Source organism: Lepisosteus platostomus, chromosome 10, assembly GCF_059453375.1.
Source record: "Lepisosteus platostomus isolate fLepPlt1 chromosome 10, fLepPlt1.hap1, whole genome shotgun sequence".
NCBI lineage: Eukaryota > Metazoa > Chordata > Actinopteri > Semionotiformes > Lepisosteidae > Lepisosteus > Lepisosteus platostomus.
This window is the reverse complement of record NC_142620.1, coordinates 46,637,885-46,651,796: the sequence shown is the minus strand read 5'-3', so window position 1 is coordinate 46,651,796 and position 13,912 is coordinate 46,637,885. Positions and strand designations below refer to the sequence as shown.

General features: G+C 34.2%; 1 protein-coding gene across 1 annotated transcript in view; it reads right to left on the bottom strand.

Moving 5' to 3' along the window:
* Window positions 1-13,912, bottom strand: part of gab3 (GRB2 associated binding protein 3) — a 45,733-nt gene that overhangs the window by 30,471 nt on the left and 1,350 nt on the right. The gene's annotated exons all lie outside the window — the stretch shown is intronic.

Below are 13,912 nucleotides of genomic sequence, written 5' to 3'. Positions count from 1 at the left end.
AAAAAAAACCTTGTTATGAAACAGTCAAGATGTCTCTGAGACTTTAACAAATTCTCTATATTGAATTACTCTGGATCCAGTTCTGCTATTGCTGGTTGATATGCAAACAAGATTTTGCTTGCGACATGCACCGCCACCAGGCTAGCTAAGTAAATTGCTTGTACCTCAAATTCAAACAGAACCACCTCTTTTTATTTTTGGTAGGCTTGTTGTGGGGAACTTCACCGCATTTCCCAGAAGCGTTGAAAGGGGGAAGTTAATTCTACACAACAGAAGCCATGTCTGAAACCAGCTAGGTTTTTATGTGAGCAATTTGTCTTCTGAAAAACAGTCAAGTTACTATCCATGTTTTAATGTTGTTTTGTTTTGTTTTGTTTTTTTGCTGTTTTTCACCCTCATTTTCTGCATAATGCAAAATATATGCATAAAGTAATATATAATTATTTAATAGTTATGATTTAATTTAGGGCTGCACAGTGGCACAGTCATGCTGTCATGCAGTGCTGGGGCTCTGGGTTCAATCTGAGTGTTTGTATGTTCTCCCCATGATCGCATTGGTTTCTGAATACTTGTGCAAGGACAATAATTTAAAAAAATTGGCAATGCAAGTGCCTCTCAAACAGCCTGAAAAGGGTAAGAATTAAAACATTATATAGATGATGTACTTATAGTGAGAAAGCAATGCAAATACGGTACTATATTTGTATATATTCCACGTTCACAGTAATTGAAATTAGCAGTCTGAGAAATAAAATCTTCAGATGGGAGCACATCAAGGAGGAGATGGCAGAGTTGTACTATAGAAGGAGACATGAATATTAGCAAGAAGAGATAAAATAACAAAACAATAAAATAATTATAATAAAATTATGAAATCATAAAAAAAGAAGAGAAGAGCCAAAGTGAAGGTGTAGAGACAGAACGGTAAGGGACCTAGTACAGAAACGTGTTGGACACCAGTAGGGTTAGTGAAAGGAGCAGAGACTTAACACATGTTCTATCAGTTATGTAAGAGGAGAACCAGCCACGAACAGGGAAGCCTGTTGTGGACAGAAAGGCGAGGAGTGGGCAAGGTATGTGGACAGAGAGATGAGAGTGAGTGGTAAGAGCAGAGATGAGAGAGAATGTAGAATTGCCTGCATTATGTTTGGGAAATAGGTGGAAAATGGGAAACTACAAAAGAAGCAAAGATAAAGAGAGATATAGTGGATGTTGCAATGCATGATTTCAAAGGAAGCCAGTGGAAAAGGAAAAGATGGGAAAGAGAGGAGATGAAACAATGATCTGAATAGTCAAGAGGGATGACAGAGTGTTGTGGTGATGGTGGTGGTGATGGAGGATGTGATGGAAGGATGGGGAAACAGTACCTATAGAGGTTAAGATTCAGATAACAGTCACTATTGTGCAGAAAGGGACAAGCTGAACAGATGCAGAAGAGGAAATAACTACGCTGAGGAATTACTGTTGTAAATGTGAATGTTCAAGCCACCTGGTATGAACACTATAGAGGGAGAGGGGACTGAAGGAGAGAGAAACTCTAATTCACCTAAAGAATATATAAGAGGACCAGGGTGGTGGTAGAGAATGATTCAATACGTGGTTGCAGGGGAGCCACAGCCTGTCCCAGCAAGCAATGGGCGCAAGCCTGGTTCCATCCTAGATGGAAAGCCAGTCCATCGCAGGGAACACACAGATACAAACATGCACACACTCACACCAGAGGCAATTTTCCCTGATGTCAATTAACCTACCAGTATACCTTTGAGAGGAAACCGGAGCACCTGACAGAAATCCACATGGACATGGTGAGAACATACTGTACTGTATAAACTCCTCCTGATAGCACCCCAAAAATTAAATCCAGGGCCCCAGGTCTGTGAGGTAGCTACTACTGAAAATTACTGTACCACCGTGTCACAACAATAAGAAGACAAGAAGTTTAATTTACTTTGAGAGTGTGGAACTGACAGTGCGGTAAAAGAGAGAGAAAGACAGGACAGGCGAGAGGGAAGCCAGGAGGGAGAATTCAGCAGTCCAGTGACATCACCCTGTCCACTGAGATGTAGTGTAGGCAGAGAAGAAGGCTCCTGGGTTGGCACACCTGTCTAGGAAGATTTCAGGTTTCAGTGAGAGCAAAGAAATCCAGAGCAAGATAGGAAGCAAAATTGGATATGAAGCCAGCTTTAACTGGCAGCTCCATAGCACACCTGAAATGATAAAAGGCAAAAATGTTGGAAATGAGGGAAGTGGTAAAGGAATCAGGTTGGAGAGATTGAACTAAACTGGTGTGGAGCAGCATGAGGTTGAGAACATAAAAATGGGAGAAAAGGAATTGTGTATATAGAATGTAAAGAAATATTTATTTTTTGAAATTATTCCCTTATTTTTATCCCAGCCATCTGGTTCACTTTAAAAAGGAAATATTGCATAACCTTCAAAGTCTTGTCACTCTGCATCTTACGATTGTGCTTTAGCTTTTTGTATCGGTAAATATCTGTAAATTTTGGTTACGTTTTCTCACTCTACTGACAGTAATTTATTTCAGGTTAAGGTTTCAGTCAATGCAGCTTATCTGTTTACATTAAATTTAAAAATGTGACATTTATTTATGACTGGTCTTCCAACCTAGAAACTTTTATCAGTTCACTGGAATGTTTGTTTTTTAAAATATAACAAGCTAACATACAAAAGCATTAACAGAACAGACATTTACAAAACATACAATTGTTAATTGTGTCTGTGGACGTGCTAAAGGCAGCTGTTTTAATATTTAGCACCTAAAAATCAACTTTCTGAGTACACTTGATGACAGGAACATCAAAGACTTTTTAAAGCATAAAAATAAACAGGAAGTGAGGTAAACTATATTTTACATCAACCATATCACCATTACATCAACCAAATCACCATACCACTTTTTTACTTTTTTTTGCAGAACAGCAAATAGCAAGATGACTAACAGGCAATACTGTTCTATGTATCATCAATGGGTATTCATTTACTTTAGTTTTCATACACTATGGCTGTATTTTAAAGAAACATAGCCTTAACGCAATCCTCATGTTAATTTACATGAGGTGAGAGTTCACTGAACTCCATTTTTTTAGAATACATACTGTATTTAGCGTTTGTATTTTCCTGGTTGTTTTATTCTGATGTGTGCTGTGTTGGTTGCTAACTTACTTACAGGTGTTGTAAATACATTAATGCCAATAAACTCTTTTAGCAAATGATTTATGAATCATTTGAATGTTAGGGATGGAGAACCAAATTAAAACGCAGAAGATATTTGATATTTTGATATAGATGTGTGTTGAGATCTTATCAGAAAAAATGTGGACATTTTATTAATTCTTCTTTTTATTATACACCTCCAAATTGTTATCACTGTTCTTTTTTAAAAAATGTCTCTCTGGTAGTAACTCCTGCATCTGCTCAGGAAAGAATGAGACATATGGACTTACTCCTCCAATATGCCTCCCTGGAGCCATATGTCATTTGATATGCTGTAAGCCCCTCAGTTCTTGATAGGAGAGTTGTCATTAATTGGAGAAGCAATTCATCTCTCACTGGATGTCTCAGAAGTAACTGTTTTGCAGAAAGTCAAGACCATCCTGTCTGCTAATGCTGATCCTACTCTTGTGGCACTTCAATAATTCTGTCCCAGTCAAAGTCAACTAGTAACTATTTTTTACTTCTGTTTTTACTATTAAAATAAATATTTTTTACTCCTAATTGTGATACAGAATGTGCATTTTTCTGGTGCCTGGACAATAGTATGTGTGTAGGTAAATATCTATTACAAAAGTAGCTATTGAACTATTTTAGCAATATTGAATGTGGCTATTATAGCAATAATAAAATAATCAAAGAGTTCCAGCATGAATATCATAGGTTTAGTGTTTAGAGAGAAGTTGTCAACAACTGCCAATATGATCATGAGAAAATAACGTGACTGTCTTTTGCTTCTGCCCTACCAAATGCATAGCAGCCTAGAAATGGCACTCTTCCTGAGTGGGATATGTTACATAAATTATTCTAGGAATAGGGACAGGGTATTTAAACTGTGACAACAAAGACGTTATAAAAATTATCTGCATCCACTACAACTCTTTTATCTTACCATAAATGTGAAAAATTGTTCCTATCACATTATTGCTACTTGTCCTTGTCAGCACTCATGCACTTTAAATAGTTTTGCAACATGCAGCAAAATTACATGAACTCCTTATTAACTGAAAAAAACCCACAACCCTTCCTCTTTTGTGTTGACAACATCAATACTAAAGACCCTATCACAATGTACCATATGTCTTAACAAAACATGTTGCCACCTAGAGTACTATTTCCAAATAAATATCAATTACATCTGGAGAGGTGGCAAGTTAATAAAATAACCCATTCACTGTTTCATGAATATATTATATTTGTGGGTGGGTGGAGGGGATGCAATATTGAGAAAATATAAACTGAAGTGCTCGACTTGTCTGTAGCTGCTATTCTGAAATACTGAAAGACAATAATGGATTTTAAATTTGGAAAAATCTGCATGTAAACTGTCATATCTAGAGTTTCTAGCACTCTGATAACATTGATCCGTTCAGAAGGCATCATTTGACTGAAAATAACACAACAACAAAGTTAGCTGCACTTGATTTTTGTCTTTTTAAATTCAAATGTGGTGGCCAACTGTGATATATTGTAAGCCTCTTTAAGAAGCATTAATCTGTGTGTCGTTCTTTTCAACAAAATGCAGAAATGTAAAAGAAATATATATATGCAAGTTAAAGGGCACTTTCTTTTCCTGTTGTTCAGAAAAGTAGTTTTCCCAAAATTAGAGAGGATCCTTCGATCCAAAGTTAAATCTCTGGGTTTGTCAACCATGAATTAAATTACAGTAAATAAAATTCCATTACTTATTTTATTTTAATTAACACCTGTGCTTATGGTTTGTACGTCATTTCATTAATAAAGGGAAGCAATTTTAATTCAGTTTCAGAAGTGTGAATTAAAGGCCAACCAAATAAGCTTTCAGTAGCTCTATGTTCCTGTGTTCTGATGAATTTGGTGTTCTTTGTTTTCTGAGGCTTCTCCCTATGGGTGGGTTTTTAGGTCTACCACCTGTGCAAGCTGACCTTTTCACAGATGTTGAGGTCTGATTATGACACTGAAGAAATGAATCATTTACCATTAATGTCCATCTGTCTGATGGACTAATGTAGTATTTTAAAAGCCCCCTGCTACGGGCTTTTAAAATATTATGGGGGTAACTGGATGGATATAAATACTAATGCTTTTCATGATAACAGCTACTATATATTGTAATTTTTTATTGGTAAAAATAATTGTCCATCTCCGCAGTTTCTGGTAGTCTCTTGTGGATTATTATAGGTGCATTTATGGTTTGAATGTAACTAATACCTTCCAAACAGGTACTAATAAAATGAAATGACTAATAAAGAGAACAAAAACAAAGTACTAGCTTGAAGAATCCAGACATTTGACAGATCTGAGTTTTCTTTAAATGTACAGCTACAGTAGATTCTTCCTAGATAATCAGAACATTTATAATTCAGGACATGAAAATAAAAATATTTTAAGGATTCCAATATAGTTACCAGTGTATGTGTTGGAGCACAAATATAGCCCTGAGATTGCTACAAGTCAAATTTAAGATAAAATATCACATCACATGTCAATAAGACTATAAATAGTGTCGCGTACTGTGCAACAAGTAATACAGTATATATAGAAAATGGAGGTTTATTGCTTCACACATACTATATTGTGTCAAGGAGTGTTAATAAACTTCAAAACTGTGGCATACTTAAAAGAAATTGTATTATCCTGAAATTATAATGATCACATGATCTCAAATGTACTGTAAATTCATTATTAATTTTGCACTACTGACACATAAAAGTATTTTTTTCTTAACATCATTTTTGAGCTCCTAGAAAAAGAATAGCAAAAAAGTTTAGTTTCTGGGTCCCAAGACTGAGAGCTGGGATGTATTGTATATTTAGTCAATGTCCAAGTATAGAATCTGAGCAATCCCTCTTAAGGTACAATGATGTCACCCAGAATACCTGAATTCTGTACATATTATATATTACAATAAACCTATGACAATAAGAAGTATACAGATCAATAATACATTACAGAAACCTTTAGATTTTGATCAATCCTAACATACATATTTTTTAATACAATTCTAAGCATGTAGTGGGAAACTTTGGAAAATCCATTTAAAAGGAACAGCACTGCTGAACTGCATATGAGAGAATGAAGAAAGAAATATTTTAATTTCTGTCTTTAATCATTGACATATCAGTTCCATTATATCAGCGCACCAATAAAGCAAAATATAGATGACATTGTCCTATAAATGTTTTTTTACATAAAAGCAGTTATCTAACAGTATTTTGCATTCTATTTTGGCATTTAATATCCTTTCCAAAACTGTTTTGTTTCCTGTGAAACAAATATGTTTTCACAGGAATACTGTATATTGTAGTTTTACAGATCACTTGTTGTAGAAAATAGTCACCAAAAGGAAATGCCTGACAGCGATAACTTTTGTTATTTTTAACTGTACTAGGAGGAGGCCTTGAAAACTAGAAACAAGGCTTGTCTGATGGCACGCATGTTGTATATCAAAAGAAAGAATAACCATTCTCTATGGGGAGGATGTTATTTATTTTTTTTGTAATTTACTTTTTCAGCAGAAACAGTTTTCAGAGTGGCATGTTCTGAACTGCATAGCTTCCTTTTTTCAGGACAGGTGGTCAATATCTAAGCCACAGCAACTAAGGAACAAACAGTTCTGAGTTGAACTGTTTTTAGGAGTTCCCTATGATTTACTGGAAATTACAACCCACAGCACAAAATAACACATCCCTTTAACTGTTACAAAGTTGAGGCCATGAGGAATGCTAATAAGTATAACAAATGGATATGCCTTAATTGTATTTTGCATGACAAATACACACAGGGAATAAACTGTTGTGCCTAGTCAAAGTACAACCTTAAAGAGTAAAGAGTTTTAGTATCAGCATAACAATCCATCTTTATTTTTTATCAGTAACAGGACTCTATATAGATATACTGTACAAAAACTCAAACGAGCAAAATATTGTTGTATGGCAAATTCAGTGGATCTTCTCTGAAAATATAACCATATTATATTGGCCATGGGAGTAGTAATTATTTTTTGTAATATACAGTATGCATCAATTTAGGACACACCCATATTTTAGATCCATCCTTGGTGGAAAAAAAATATCATTAAATGAATGCAGACGTACAGTATGACCACTAACCTCTACATATAAGCAGAAATCAATCGAAGGATCCATGACAGTGCATACAGTCATGTTTATATCCAGTATTGAAAGTTGTAGAGTTGAGAAAGAGAGATGAGGGATTGTAACCACAACCAACCAACTATATTTAAGTAGAATAGACTGACATGCAGTTAAGGTGCAGTGTGACTGCTGGTTCTTTGAATGCAAAAAGTTGTATTTGTTATTTTTGTTATTCACATTCAAAACAAAGCAGCTACTGTATGGTGAATGCTAACATGGGATGGCACACAGAACTGAAATCCTGTCACTGCAAACAGATGATAACCCCATGTCTTTGGACAGTTTGAAATATGTACAGTAAATCTGTAGCCAGAAATGAAATACTTTCATACTTTCATTACACTCTTAGAAATGCGACTACATTTTAGAAAGAACAGCTTCTAACTAATGTTATTATGAAATATGTACCTTAGGTAAATCTGACTGAATTTAATGTACAGAGTATAGTGCCTCTCATAACAGTTCTTAACATTCCTTAACTGCTATTCCAGCAACATACAGTATAGGGAACATTGCATTATTGTGGAGTGACAAATTTAAAACAGTCTTTTGGGAGACATAAACAACAGTCTTTGATTACAGTTTAATATACAGTTACTGGTACATTTTTTTGTTTTACACTTACACTTTTTATTTATTTCAAATAACAGTTCAAGGTTTAGTAGTGGAGCTACTATATTTTAAAATATCCACACCTTTATTCATGCAAATATGGCCAACACGGTAGTAAGCCTTGCACAGTCAATAAGTCAAAGCAAATCTTTTTGACTTTTCAATAGACATACAGTAACATAATAAAGTTTTAAACTAAGTGACACAGGCATACAGAGATCGTTTTCAATTGACTGATTCTCATTTTATAGAATTTGCAACTGTAAACCAAGGGAACAAAATCTGTAGTACATTTGAAAATGTCAGTTCCTTTTCCATGTAAGAAGAAGAGAGGGCCTGGAAATTGTTTTTATGGCATTTTTATATACCATCTGTCTTGCTGCTTACAGTTGTAAATGTATCAATTACCTATTAAAAGTAAGTTACTACTGTGGCTCCTAAACAGGTTACATCACCTCTACAAACCACAGTTTTATAAATGGTTATCATGATTATTACGCACCTTGGAACTATCAAATTTGGACTGCATAAAAATATGACCGTGGGAGAATTCAGACCATCTAAATGTGGGATGATGTACTGTATTTATACCCACACATTGTACATTTGCAAAATCACAATGTTCTTATGGCACACGTGCTTGGTGATTACATCATTAACCTCAAAATACCCTAAAGCCTGACTACCATGATCTGGCTATCCCATAAATAGTTATGGGACTATTTCAGATTGATACAACCTTATTTTACCCTACAGAGCTTTGGACATTTTCATACGGGTGTGTACCACATGCTTCCGCAAATATAAGCCATGTTAAACACAAATGATAGTCATGCTGAACTGATGTAGCATCCTCTGTTGTGTTCTGTCATTGACCATGGGTGTGTGATTCCCCATTGTCCTATTTTTGTAGGCAGTGAAACAAAATTCATTGTTCCATGGAGCACAATTCTCACAATACATTTATTTGAGCAGTCCAACTAACTTTATATGCACTATAAACTTGTACCAAAGTTAAAGAGGTTATAAATATAGATAAGCTTGAGTACATTTCTAGATACAATATTATGATAGTATTCTTTAAATTCATTATTCTGTTTAAATAACTAAGACGCTGACTCTTGCAGGAAAGGTGTTTATTTCCTTTAATTACACCTACAGTACGTGCAAAGTTTAACACTGATTTTAAGAGATGTGTTTTGCAATTTATTCGGCAATCATAAAATTCTTCAAAGTTACTGCATTTGTCTTCTTTCAGCTGCATATACTGTACAACTAAGAACTGAAGGAACTTCTTTACACAAAGGACTGTGAAGTATGGAACAAGTTACCCATCCATGTTGTTGAACCTGAAACCCTGACTTCTGTCAAGAAATGGTGGACGAGATCCTTCAATCAAACAGGCTAGCAAACAGACTAGATGGGTCAATTAGCCTCTTTTTGTTTGTAACCTTTCTTATAATCTTATGTTCTTAGTAAAGAAAGAATATACTTAGTGCACACTCAGTAGAAGGCAAGTTAAGAAACCACAAATCATTAAATGTGTCTGCAATTCAACACTTAATTTAGAATAAGGAATGGAAAAACAGATAACATTTACACACAAAAAATAATTGATTTAGATTTCTGGATTCTTTCCTTATACCGTTTCTCTGTGTTAGTTATCAGATTGTATCTGATATTCTTTGACCCTTTCACTGTGAATCTGAGAACTCTGGTGTACTGCCTACACACTCTATCAAAGTTAAGACATTATCTAAGTTAAGAAGACATTTGTTGACTAGATGTTTATATAAGCACTTAAAATATTAAACTGATTTAATAAGGATTAAAATAAATCACAGCATAAACAATATCAATGCAGAATTCTGACGTGATTTCTTATTTTATAATGTTGTACTCCTTTTGAATACTGAAGCATCATACACTGATTTAATAGAAAATGCATTTTAATTTATGACAGAGAATAATCTTAGATGATGTACAGGGTAGTAGCTGGTGACTGAATTCTTTGTGAGACAAAAAATGTTCTTCACTGCAATTAAATATGAATCATTCATAGAGAATGAAGTCTGAACCAAAAGGAATCCTGCATTTAAGTAGCAAACCAACTTGAGTTGGTGATTCTGGTCAATTTTGCAATTTAAAATGTTTTTCCAAACGTTTGGCAGTGTTTTGGTATGAAAAAAGGGAATGTAAGTGACATGATCCACAAGCTAAACTGTGAAGAGAAAGGCAAACCGTGCAATGAATCATCTTTATAGATACAGTATCTTAGATGTCCTCAGGAAGCCTGCAGCTTGCACTCTGCCTTAGAATCCACCCACAAAAAAGGAAAGAAGTCTGAAATTTGGCTTCAAAGTTTTTTTTTTTCTAGGTCTACATCAGTTTCCCTAACTTATAGAAGGATAGCAAATGAACCTTCATTGCATTACCTTGACACTATTTAACAAAACACTAATTTTCAGGATTTTATCCCTGTGAATTGTGCTATTTACACTATTACTCTTTAGTAATAGAGGTATTTTTTATTATACAGGTAATGGATAACTGTATTATCGCTTTTTCCCATACAAAATAAACAAAGAAAATAAATTACATTAATTAAAAAAGATCAATATTTACTCAACATTTATAAAATGAATATTTGTACTGTTCAAAGTTAGGCTTTTAACAATTTGCTGTCAACATTGATACAATATTTTATAATGTCTATATACAGTAAGTGAGAAACAATGTTTAAAATCCCTTTAATGATACAGTTAATTTACTGTACCACAGGTCTTTTTTACACAACAGCATTGTCTTCTACCAACATATAAAACTGTTACTCCTGATAATATTTAAATACTCGTGTTCATAGAATGATTTGCATGCTTATTGGCAGTGTCTGTCATCATCTGAGTAATGGCTGTTAGCATGTTCCTTTAAATGTCAACATTGTTCATCCAGTACCTTGCTTGTTCTCTGAATGTGTATTACTAGTAAACAACAGATAACGCAGGCAGCTAACTTTTAATGACAACAGAAAAAAACTGCCAAAGGATTATCTCCAAACCCTGGCCTTCAAAACAAAAACATCTTTGAAAATCTATTTCAGAGAAAGACAGAGGAATCCTTGAGAAATAATTCTGACAAATGTAATCTTGGAAAATAATAAAAAGCTTCTACTTCAATCACTATAAGCAAGAAAAAAAAACAGTGGTAACAAATTATATTTTTGTTGCATGTTTGTCTCAGTTGTATCTGAAAAAATACAGCAGCAATTAAACAAGTGGAATTTAGAAGAAATGTGCAAAACCAAAGAATCCTCTTGCAGCAAGAAGTAGTAGCGAGAGGGTTATTGCAAGATACAATCTACATAAGCATCTACATAAACCCCCAGTGAAAGGAGCACAATCTGTCCATTTTAATGGTTCTCAGGGTTGCCATTCTCTTTAATTGCTTGAGATATACTGTACAGGAAGAAACACAGAGAAAAACGAAGAGTCGTCTTTAGCAAAGGAACAAGGCTCCAGCATACACTGGCTGTGCCTCAATTAGCTGAGTTTCTGGCTAACTCTAAAGAAGCATTTGGCACCTTATTTACACTAGTCATGGGGGAGGAGAGAAAAACAAAAGAGAGGCTGGCATTTATCCAAGGCAGCAGGAAGGCAAGCAAAAATAATAGAGAAACAGAAAATAGGAAATACCACTGAAAAAAAAAGACCTAAAGATAAACAAAAGTACTGTATTGCGTATTGTACAGTAATTAAATTGACAGAAAGTTATATTTCTTCTTCTGTGAAGATTAGAACTGCTTTGAATTAAACAAATTAAAAACTGCAGGACAAAATAAATCCATTGCTGACTTGTTGACTCTATTAAAACCTCTTAGAACATATACTGTCTTAACCCATAAAAAGGAAAATGGAGTTTGCATATTCAAAGGGATAGCATGCAAACAGAGATTAGCATATCATGGAACTCTTCCCTGACCACAAAAAAGGAGGAGACCATTGTGCTTAAATATATTAGATAATAGCAGAAACAAGGTTTGCAAAAGCTTACAAATTGCAAGGTTGTTCACCTCCTACATTTACATGATTTGTACCATTCCCATAAAATTAGAACTTTGAAGCTGAGTCCACAATAAACTTGGAATAAACGTACAGTATACAGTATAGTAAGTGTTGTATGTCAAATTACTGTATTTAGAGTACATTAGATTGGGACATATGTTAGCCACAAACATCAAATTGGGTGTTGCAATTCCTGTTAATGATATTCACCAGCTGGGGTTGAGTTATTATGAACTGAAATAAAAGGTCTAATACATGGAAGATACAATGGACTTAGTTAACATGTTTGACCTGTCAGACCCGTTTATGTAGGCAAAAAAATGTCATATTGTATATCAAATGGATTACCTATCTGATTGAGGAAAAAATGGTAAAAATTGAAAGTGCTGAGTTTAAAAAAACACTTTACAGAAAAATGTTCATTCAATTTCAAAAATCTAAAGCTCTCACAGATTAAAAAAAACATAAAGTCATGGTAATTGTAGACTAATTTTTTAGATTCATTTGCAATTTAAATTACCAGCAATTTGCTACAGTTTGAGGTATGTGTTGGTCACAGTGTCAGCTGATAAACAAATGACTCAATGAAAAAAAGTTTGAAATAAAAAGGCACTTCAAATATCACATTAATGTACAAAGAATGACTTTTCAAACACTAGATCACATCCAGTTTTGTCTTGTTTTTAAACATTTTGTAGTATAAAGACATGTCAGAAAGGTTCAAAGTTCATATACTTAAAAACAACTTTAAGGAAAATCTTAAAGGAAGTTTAATACTGTATGTATATGCCCTTATAACTGCAGACATAGTATAAAGAAATGCCTAAATCTTTAAGACAAAACACGTAGAAAAAAATACATGTAGACTTGCTAACTCTAATGGACAGTGAATGAGTGATCACAATGTTATTGTATTTTGATTCTTTCAACACATGTAACATTACAAATTTCCCTTGGTTCAGTGTTCTCTAACATCAGCATGCAGAGGACAAGACAAAAGTAAAGAACAAAGGAGTTTAGAACAGACTTTGTTGTTTCATTATATTCAACACAGACTCTACATGATATCCACAAAAAGCAACAGTCTATGGTAGCACTCACTCTCCCATTCCGTATTCTTTTCACAGAAGAGTCAAGTGAGTGCAAGTTGAAACAAAAAGCTCTATTATTTTTAATTGGAAATGAAAACTAGCCAGTTACACTAAAAATCAAATATGCCTTTGAAATAAGATGAAGAAAATAATGTTGAACAATAGGAAGCAAAGAACAGGACAAAACATAATACCATCTTAAACAGCAAAAAAGAGGACTGCTACTTTCTAGGACTAGGTAATCAGAAGAGTGGGAAAACTCCTCCAGACCGTATACTGGTGTCTCTGTGTTTTATTTTTTTATTGAACCTGTTTTACTCAAAATGATAGTCACCTACACACAAAACATTTCAGAATGATGTGTCTGATGTGCGCATCATAATTAGAATAAATGAAAACCTTGAATTCTGTCTTAACGATTTATACATTATACTCACATGACTCTTTCATTTCTGTTTATATATAATGTATATTTGTTTTGTATACTTTACTTTGTTTTGTATATTTTTCCCATATCCCCCATTTCTTTTTCTTTCCACACATTACATAATTTCACGTCCAACAGTATTATAACAGTACTTTCTGAAGAGAGTGGGCCTCTGTCTCTGTTGAGTTTGAAACAAGTTTTTTTTTGTCAACCGCCTGAAAGGAAAACACTATTCTTCCTGTTGTCCTCAACTTTCTTATTCATGTGACAATGAGATTTGAACTCTTGTCCCTGTTTGCCCAAAATAATCGAAAAGGCGTAGATGGAATTTCCTGGTGTATCAGCACCACAGAA